This window comes from Enhydra lutris, unplaced genomic scaffold (assembly GCF_002288905.1).
Source record: "Enhydra lutris kenyoni isolate GAN:26980312 unplaced genomic scaffold, ASM228890v2 scaffoldscaffold6, whole genome shotgun sequence".
Taxonomy (NCBI): Eukaryota; Metazoa; Chordata; class Mammalia; order Carnivora; family Mustelidae; genus Enhydra; species Enhydra lutris.
The window spans coordinates 28676994-28686556 of record NW_019154090.1 but is presented as its reverse complement, the minus strand read 5'-3'; positions in this window follow the sequence as shown (position 1 = coordinate 28686556).

Sequence of the window (9563 nt, the reverse complement as noted above, 5' to 3'; positions counted from 1 at the left end):
AAAGAAAGAAAGAAAGAAAGAAAGAAAGAAAGAAAGAAAGAAAGAAAGAAAACCCACCAGGAGGCAGCATTGCTCTGTCGGGAGGGAGGGAACCGCTGGTGTATGAGCTCAGACTGGCGACGGTGCTAGGATTGTGGGTTGTAGTTTTGATTCCTCATTTTCTGTATTGTTCTAACTTTCTACAAAGACCCATACAGAAATAAAGTACACTTTATTTAAGGAAAGAAGAAAGTGTCAAGCCCTGCCCCTCTTTGGCTGTGGGGCCATATCTCTGTATGATGTATACAAATTCCTAAAGGTAGACTTACTGAGGAAGATGAGGGATATGTAAAAATGTTGCTAGATACACCAAGTGAATAGCTCTCCAACTGTATCATTTTGCATCATTTGTAACAGGGTGTGTGTGTGTGTGTGTGTGTAGGGGTCTGTTTCTCACATCCTTGCTAACTCTGTGTATTGTTACATTGTTAGCTCTTGTTTCATTTGATACATTTTAAAAAAGCACCTTCTTGTTTTAATTAGTAAATACCTAGTTATAAGAGAGGCTGGTGATGTTTTCATATATTTCAAAGAAGCTTACGTTTATTTTTCTTTGAGGGACTTCCCCACTCTGACAAGGGCAGGAAATCCCTCCCCATTGTTTACCCATGGCTCTGTGCACTCAGCATGTGTTGAATGAATGGATGGGAAATAACTTTTCTAGGCGCTGGTTTCCTCATCTATAAGATGTGAGTGCTCCCCTGCTGGGATACTGACCTCCCACACCCCCCAATTTTGGTTGGGCAGTGAGGACTGATGACCTTCCACATTTCATCAAGGGGCTAGAAAAGATTTATTGTTGACATAAAGTGGCTTAGGGGGCAGAGCAGGCATGCTCCTAAGCAGGTCTGAATATGGCTCAAGAGAGCAGGGAGAGGTGACTGGCCCATTTTATTGTGCTTAGGGAGTGGGGCTGTGCTGAGGGGCCCTTGAGAGGGACCCCAGGTGCCCAAGGAAGGGAACCCACAGGCTTTCTCATGGGCCTGAAACTGTCAGCAAACATAAACGCATGAAGCTGGGCTTCGGATTACAGAGTGATAGAAGAGTGCCTCACTGAAGGTTAGATGACATTATATACATAATAAGGTCAGCACAAAGGAAGGAGCCAGTGAATATTTGCCATTATTATTATTCTTGAGGCTTTCGATCCTAACTTTGTAAAGAGAGAGTTTTGTCTTTTGAATATAACCTTAGAATTTTTTTTCAGGAGTAAGGTCTATATAATTATAGGATTTGGCTGCTGTTATGATATGGTTTGCCTGGCCATCTCATCCCAGTGGCCCAGTTATAGTGCTTTGCATGGAATAAAAGAAAGAACGTGCTTGTTTCCAGAATGCCTCATAGTGAGGGCCTTGCGTGGTGCTGTGCACGTCACATGTGCTATGTCAGGGAAGGCTAGTTGATATGAATGGAAGAGAATGTCCCTAGGGTGTGGGGGTGGGGAGGTTGGCTGGTGAAGCTGAACATGGCCATGTCCTATGATCCAGCATTTCCATTCCTACATGTATCCCCAACAGAAATGCTGGGCATCTGTTTACAAATAGATGTATGCACGAATGTATATAGCAGCTCTATCTGTAATAGCCCACACTGGAAACTACCTACATATCCATCATCAGGAAAATGGATAGACGGTAGTACACAGTTTGAAAGATGTGAAAGACAAATGGTAGTATACTCACACATTGGAATATTGCAGGTCAAACAATATGAAAGATCTACAATACCTCCCAGCAATACAGATGAATCTTTTGTATAAAATGTCCGGTGACAATGATGTGTAATTCCATTCATATAAAGCACAAACACTAATCTTGGCTTCCACAGTTTAGGATTATGGCTACCCCGGGGGGAGGGGTGCGTAAAGGGAGCTTCTAGGGTACTGGTAATGTTCCATTTCTTAATCTGAGTGCTGGTTACCTGAGTGGGTTCAGTTTGTGAGAATTCAGCAAGCTGCACAATTTTCTAAAAAAATTGCATTTTATATAAATTCAATTATTAACATATAGTGTACCATCAGTTTCAGAGGTAGAGTTGAGTGATTCCTTGGTTGCATCTAACACCCAGTGCTCATTTCACGGATGCACACTTTTGATATGAATATATTTCTGTATGCATGTTAAGCCCTTATAAAAATGGAAATGAAATTTTCATCGGGGAAAATCGCAAAGGAAACTTCCCATTATGCTGACCGCCGTGGTGTCTAGGGGAGGAGACCCTGGCTGGTGTTTCCCCTTCTCTTTCTGTATGTTCCTAATTTACTCTCACTCATTCATTCACTCATTCTGTAAGTATTTATTGCATGCCTACTGTGTACTAAGAACTGTTCTGTTCAACTCTACTGGGTATAAGAATGAACAAAATATTCTCTGTACTTGATGAACCTCATTCTAGAAGGGGGGATGGACAGTAAATAATATGCATGTAAATACATTATGTCAAATGGTAACAAATGCTATGGAGGAAAGTAAATCAGGAAGGGAGATGTGAAATGCTGTGAGTGCGGCTCTTTAGGGGATCAGTGATGGTCCTACTGATAAAGAGCAGTCTGAGCAGAAACCTATTGGAATAAGGGAGCAAGCCTGGCAGGTGCGGTTGGGGATGGACAAAAAGGATTCCAGGTAGGGGGTACAGCTACTGCAAGGGCATTCAGGTGGGAGCGCTCTTTATTTTTCACAAAACATCAACAAGGTCTCCGCGCCAGTTACCAATTTATTGCGTCCTCAGTCCCAAACCCAGCCTTTTGATCGGGGGCGCAATGTCATGGTTTGTCGGCAGAGGGCGCTGGAGAGACACGTCAGGGTGCGAGGGCTTGCTTTCCGCTTCTGGTGAGTTATCCCAGTCTCCTGCAGCTTGCGCTGCTTCTCTGGGGCCCCGGCTCCCACAGCCCGGGTGGTCTCGACAGCACCAGCTTCTGCACGGAGGAAGGCTTTGTCAGCACCGGCTTCTGCGACGCCCCGGCCATCAGCACCCCATGGCCAGCAGCCTCCCTGGGGCACCTGTCTCCCATGGTTTTGTAAGAGCACCCCTGGGGAGATACCTTGCCACCAATGGCTTTCCCTTGCATCTGACAGGGCAGATTTCCAGCAACTTCCAGTAGAGAGGCACACAGCTCACTTCTCCACAGATGTGCTCACCATAGCATGTCCTCTACAGCAAGGGAGGTCTCAGCCTTGGTGGGGGGCGGGAGTGGGCTCTTCCTGGGGGCTTTCTCTGCGGTAGGGCTAGTCGCAGCTCATTAAATGGGAAATTTCTAAATTCTTTGGAGTGCTCTTTATTTCTTATTAGCTAATCCCCTATTACTCCAACCCGCATTATAGTCAATAATTTTATTTATTTATTTATTTAGAGAAAGAGAAGCGGGGGTGGGGAGCAGAGGGGCAGAGGGAGAGAGAGAATCTTAAGCAGGCTCTGTGCCTAGTGCAGAGCCTGTGGCAGGGCTTGATCTCACCACCTTGGGATCATGACCTGAGCAGAAATCAAGCGTTGGACCCTTAACTGACTGCGTCGCCCTGGAGCCCCTCAATAATTCCTGGTATTAAACTTTCCCCATACAGATGACTGCATGACTAATCAGGTCCTGACTGATATAGTCCCTCTGGCTCTTGAAGAGTGGGTAAGAAAGACAGTGATAGGAGAGGCCAGAAAGAAGCTGGGGGGCCCTGGAGGAACCTTGCTTTCACTCTGAGAGAGATGGGACGCCCATGGAGGGGATTGGAACAAAGCAATGACATGATATACCTTACATTTGGAAGGCTCCCCTGGTTGCCCCGAGGAGAAAGGAGAGAAGGGGAGCAGGAGCTGAGGCAGGGAGACTAGGAGGGAGGCTACTGTAATATTCTAAGCAAAAGATGGTAGTGGCTGGGATCCGAGTGGCTTGGTGGTGGTACCAAGAAGCAGATGGATTCTGGGCATCTTTTGAAGGCGGAACTGACAGGATTTGCAGTTGGATGTCATGAGATGAGAGAGGAAAATAGGGGTAAAGAATAATTCCAAGGATTTTGACCCAGAGGGCTCCCCAGAGGGGGTTCCCATCTACAGTAGGAGGTGACAGGAATCAGGGATTCGGATTTGGATTCAATTTTGGATGTGTTAAGTTAGCCACAAATTGAGAAGCGTTTATTTAAGAAAATCTACCAAACCTCTGTAAGACCCATGGGAAATCCATGGCATTTTAGCTTAGAGCTTCTGGTCCCCTACCCCCAGCTCTGTGGTCCTATCAGGGCAAGGCAGGCCTTGAGGGCTGCGTGGATGAAGAGACTGGACTTTATTGGAGAAAAGTGCAGAATATTACATGCCCAGCAGCGATGTCAAACCCAACAGCAAGATCAGTGGCAAACTATCAGAGAAGGCCAATGTCTCCGTTAGCCTAAGGCCTCTGAACTGGTTGGAGCAAGCACCAACAGATAGACCAGCCAGAAATTTAAGAGTGGATATGTGGGAAGGAGGCAGCCAGATAGGCTTGGTAAGATCCTACTTGTCCCTGGTGGTCTGGAAGGCTGAAGTCATAGCGAAGGCTGTGAGCCCTTAAAAAGAGAGCACAGAGAACACCAGCCAGCTACTCCTTCCTGGCTGAGTGTGAGGATAGAGATTCGGGGCGCCTGGGTGGCTCAGTGGGTTAAAGCCTCTGCCTTCGGCTCAGGTCATGATCCTGGCGTCCTGGGATCAAGCCCTGCATCGGGCTCTCTGTTCAGCAGGGAGCCTGCTTCCTCCTCTCTCTCTGCCTGCCTCTCTGCCTACTTGTGATCTCTGTCAAATAAATAAAAATCTTTAAAAATTAAGAAAAAAAAAAAGAAATTAAAAGATAGGGCCCTCTTGTAAATTGCCTCAACTTTGAATGCATTCCTGAAACCACCCATACATGCATCAGCGAAGGAGAGAAGGCATGCTGGCTCAAGGTGCTTCACCCCAACCCTTGATTCATCATGTGCTGACCCAGGGATGACCTCTAAGAAGTCAGACTTAAAAACAAGAACAAAAGAACTCCGAACTCTAAGTCGAAAGGTCAACCACCACACAACGCCAGGCAAATAGATGCCACAATCCAGGCCAAGAAAAGGAGGACACAGAGAAACAAAGAAACAGCAGTAGCCACTGCCCCTCCTGGGAGGGATCAGAAGTCAGAGTGGGAGGAATATCTGATGTAAAATGTCTAGTCTTCAGTAAAAAATGCTAAGACATGCAGCACACACACACACACACACACACACACACACACTCACACAAGCTAGGAAAGCATGACCTCCCTCTCTCCCTGCAGGGGTGAAAAAAAAACAACAACAACCCACAAACAAAACAGTCAATGCACCCAATCTCCGAGCAAAGATTTCAAAGCAGCTCTTAGCAATATGCTGGCCTAACAGATCTATGGGACACCCGGCCTGACCACCGCAGAACACACCTGCTTCCTAAGCATGCGGTAACACTCCTTTTTTTTCCTTGAAAGATTTCATTTATTTATTTGACAGAGGAGAGACAGCGAGTGAGGGAACATAAGCAGAGGGAATGGGAGAGGGAGAAGGAGGCTTCCCGCTGAGCAGGGAGTCTGATGTGATGCGGGGCTCGATCCCAGGACCCTGGGATCACAACCTGAGCCGAAGGCCGATGCTTAACTGACTGAGACACCCAGGCGCCCCACATGGTAACATTCTTGAGGGTGGATGATACTCTACACAATAAAGCAAACCTCCATCAGTTATTTTTTAGATTAAAATTTTTATTTTGGGATAACAATAGTTCCCATGCAGTCATAGGAAACAATACAGAAAGATCCCAGGTAGCCCTCTGCCAATTTGCCCGAACAGTAACATCTTGCAAATTACAATACAATATCCCAGCCAGGATACTGACCTTGATACAGTCAAGGGTGACAACCTTCCATTACAAAGATGCTTGTGCTGCCCTGTTATACCCACCCTGACTCTCACCCTCACACCTTCCTTAACCTCAGACAGCCACTAATCTGTCCTCCATTTCTAGCATTTTGTCATTTCAAGAATGTGGTAGAAATAGAATCATATAGTATGTCACCTTTTGGAATTGGCTTTTTTTTATTTGGCATAATTCTATGGGGATTCCTCCAGGAGTATCCATAGTCCATTCCTTTTAGTTGCTGAGTAGTAGTCCATGCTATGGATGGACCCCCGTTGAATTAGCAGTTAAGGACATCTAGCTTGTTTCCAGTTTGGGTTGTTACAAATAAAGCTGCTAGACATCCATGCACACGTGTTTGTGTGCACACTAACTTCATTTCCTGGGGTAAATGCCCAGGAGTGCAATTGCTAGTTTGTATCTTAGTGGCTCCTTCCTTCCTTCTTTTCTTCCTTGCTTCCTTCTTCCTTCCTTCCTTCCCCGCCAAACTATTTTCTACAGCGACTGTAACATTTCACATTTATTCCATCAAGATAAGAGCGATCAGGGTTCTCTGCATCCTTGCCAGCATTTGGCATTGCCACTGGATTTTAATGTTAACCGTTTTGTTGATCTATAGCAATGTTTCATTGTGGTTTTAATTTGCATTTCCCTATAGGTTAATAATATTGAATAGCCTTACGTGGGCTTTTGTTGCCATCTGTATATCCTCTTCAGTGAAAAGGTTATGTCTTTTGCCCATTTCCTCAGATTGTTTTTTACTGTTGGATTTTTGAGAGTTCTTTATGTAGTCTGGATTCTAGTTCTTTGTCAGATACATGGTTTGCAAACATTTTTTCCCCCCAGTATGTAGCTTGTCTTTCATTATTTTAACAGCATCTTTCATGGACACAAAAGTTTTGAATTGTAATGAAGTCCAATTTATCAAATTTCCTGGCTGGGATTTTGATGGGAATTGCACTAAACCTGTATAACAACTTGTGGGATAATTGACTTCTTATCTTTGTTGAGCCTTCCAATCCACGACCAAGAAATGTCTCTCCAGGGGCGCCTGGGTGGCTCAGTGGGTTAAGCCTCTGCCTTTGGCTCGGGTCATGATCCCAGGGTCCTGGGATCGAGCCCCGCATAGGGTTCTCTGGTCAGCGGGGATCCTGCTTCCCCCTCTGCCTCTCTGTCTGCCTCTTTGCCTACTTGTTATCTCTCTCTCTCTCTGTCAAATAAGTAAATAAATAATCTTAAAAAAAAAAGAGAAATGTCTCTCCATTTATTTAGATCTTCTTTGATTTCTCTCATCAGCATTTTTTTAGTTTTCAGCATATATAAATCCATATGTTTTGTTAGATTGACATCTAAGTATTTCATATTTTTTGGTGGATTGTGTGTAAATTAAAAATAAATTTTGGGTTGGATTTGTTCATTGAACAAATAGAGTGGGTTACAGAACTGGCTCACACAATTATGGAGGCTGACAAGTCCAATATATACATCCTATTGGTTCCGTTTCCCTGGAGAATGCTGGCTAACACGAGTACCACAATCACGACAACTACCTTTCTACCTTGCCTGCTTCAATTTAAGAAATAGTCCTAGAACCACTAACTCTCACCACTGAAGAGGAAGCTTTCTCTTCAATGGTGAGAGCCTTTTCAGGCTGCAGCATGGGCACAGATAACAAGCACGGGAAGCTACTGGAGGGGTCAGGGTCAAGGTGCTGGCCTGTAAATCCTCTTTGCTGGTTACCACCTAGGGACTAAAGGTTAGGACTGCTGACCAATATCAAGAAGAAGGTAGTGAGCCACAGGACACTTGGAACACGTTGGCCTTCACTTTGCTCCTGGGACAGACCAAGTTCATGTCCACCTCAGCATCTACATGAGTCATGCTTCTTGGTTGCAAGCAGAAGAAACTGCTCCTTGTCAGCTTAAGAAAAGGGGGCAGTGTAGAAATTAAGTGCAAACCGGAGAGGATACTAAGAGACAAATGAGACACAGGGCAATATGGGATTTTGCGAGTCTTCAGAGGGTCCAGAAGTAGGCAGAATTTCCAGTCCTATAAGCTTTTCTGGGATCTTTCGACTTTTTATCACAAACCGGGCTTATTTCCTCTTGAAACTTGGAGGCACTTTGTCACAGCCTTGGTGAAAAGAATTTGGCAGAAGTGGGACTGGACGACTTCCAGCCCCAATGCCTAAAGGCAATATGGCTTTCACCTGACTCTCTCTCTCTCTCTCTCTCTCTCTCTCTCTCTCTCTCTATATATATATATATATATATATATATATATATATATGTTTGCCTTTGTCCCATGGCCACCATGTTGTGAGGAAGCCCAGCCCATGCGGAGAGTTTGCGGGTAGGTGTTCTGGCTGACGGTCTAGCCTGGTACTCAGCTGACACCCACTCCCAGCATCCACCAGCAGACATGGGAGTGGATAAGCCTTCAGACGATCCTGGCCCAGCCCTTGAGCTGTCCCTGCTCCACAGAGTCCAGCAGAGACAAGTGATCCCGACCAAGCCCCAGACCCAACTGCAAATTTATTCACAAAATAATTGTTGTCATTATTTTAAGCCTTAAGTCATGGGGCGGTTTGTTACACAGCGATCGGTAACTGGAATGTGTGGCAACCATGTCAGAGCAGGAATTACCCTGCGCGGGCACTGCCTGGGGTGCTGCCGCCTCCACTGTCTCCTGCTTTCCCCCCGTGATGCTTCCAAACATCCCCTCCATCCAGATCTCTGCCGGAGTCATGGTGCCCAGCCCTGGCTGTGACATGAGGCAGGTGGAAGTTGGAGATAATAGTATGTACCTCCCTGAGTTGTTAGGAGATTAAATAAATTAATATAGGTAAAGCAACTGCAACAGTTCCTAGTATGTAGTAAGCCACTCATTTAGTTTTTAATAATTTTTTTAGTTATATTAAAATCTGACCTTGAATATCACTTCCTCAGAGATTCCTTGAGGTCCCCACGGGAAGTGATGCTATCCTGTCCCCCACAACTCCGGGAGAGGCGATACCGGCCTTTATTTTCTCTTTGACACACGTCACTACATGTATTAGCTTACCCATGGGTTTGTCTACTTCTTTACTCTCATTTCTCATTTTAACTTTTTGCACCTTTTAAAATGTGGTGATTGAGCCCTGTCTTCACCCACTGGAAGGTAAGCACAGGGAGCTGGTAATGTCACTGCTCTGTCCTTGGGTGAACAGAAGGCAGGTGGAGACACACCATCTGGCCCTTCCTTCAGTGAAGGGCTTGTTGCCCCACCAGGATGGCTGACTGCAGATGATCAGGGGTGGCCTCCGCCATAGAGAGCTATCTTGCCCAAAGTCATGCCTCTTCTGGGGCAAATCAGTGACTGATGCAGGCACAGAAAGGCACAGCCACTTTGGCCCAACCTGGGACAACTCTCATGGGGGCAGCCTGATACAGCCAAGCCTGAGGAACAAGGGCAATTGGAATTTCCTTGAAGGACAAGATGTCTGGGGCCACTACAAGGGGCCAAGATGGTTTCCTTGCTGAAAGGAAAATCCCTTTTACTAAGCATGGGAGATCCCCTCTAGTGGAGTCAGGCCCCTGGGCCCCTTCCTGCTGCTCACCCCTGAGGAAGTGGCTGCCCACTCTGGACCTCCAGTGACCCCTCTTAGATGGATG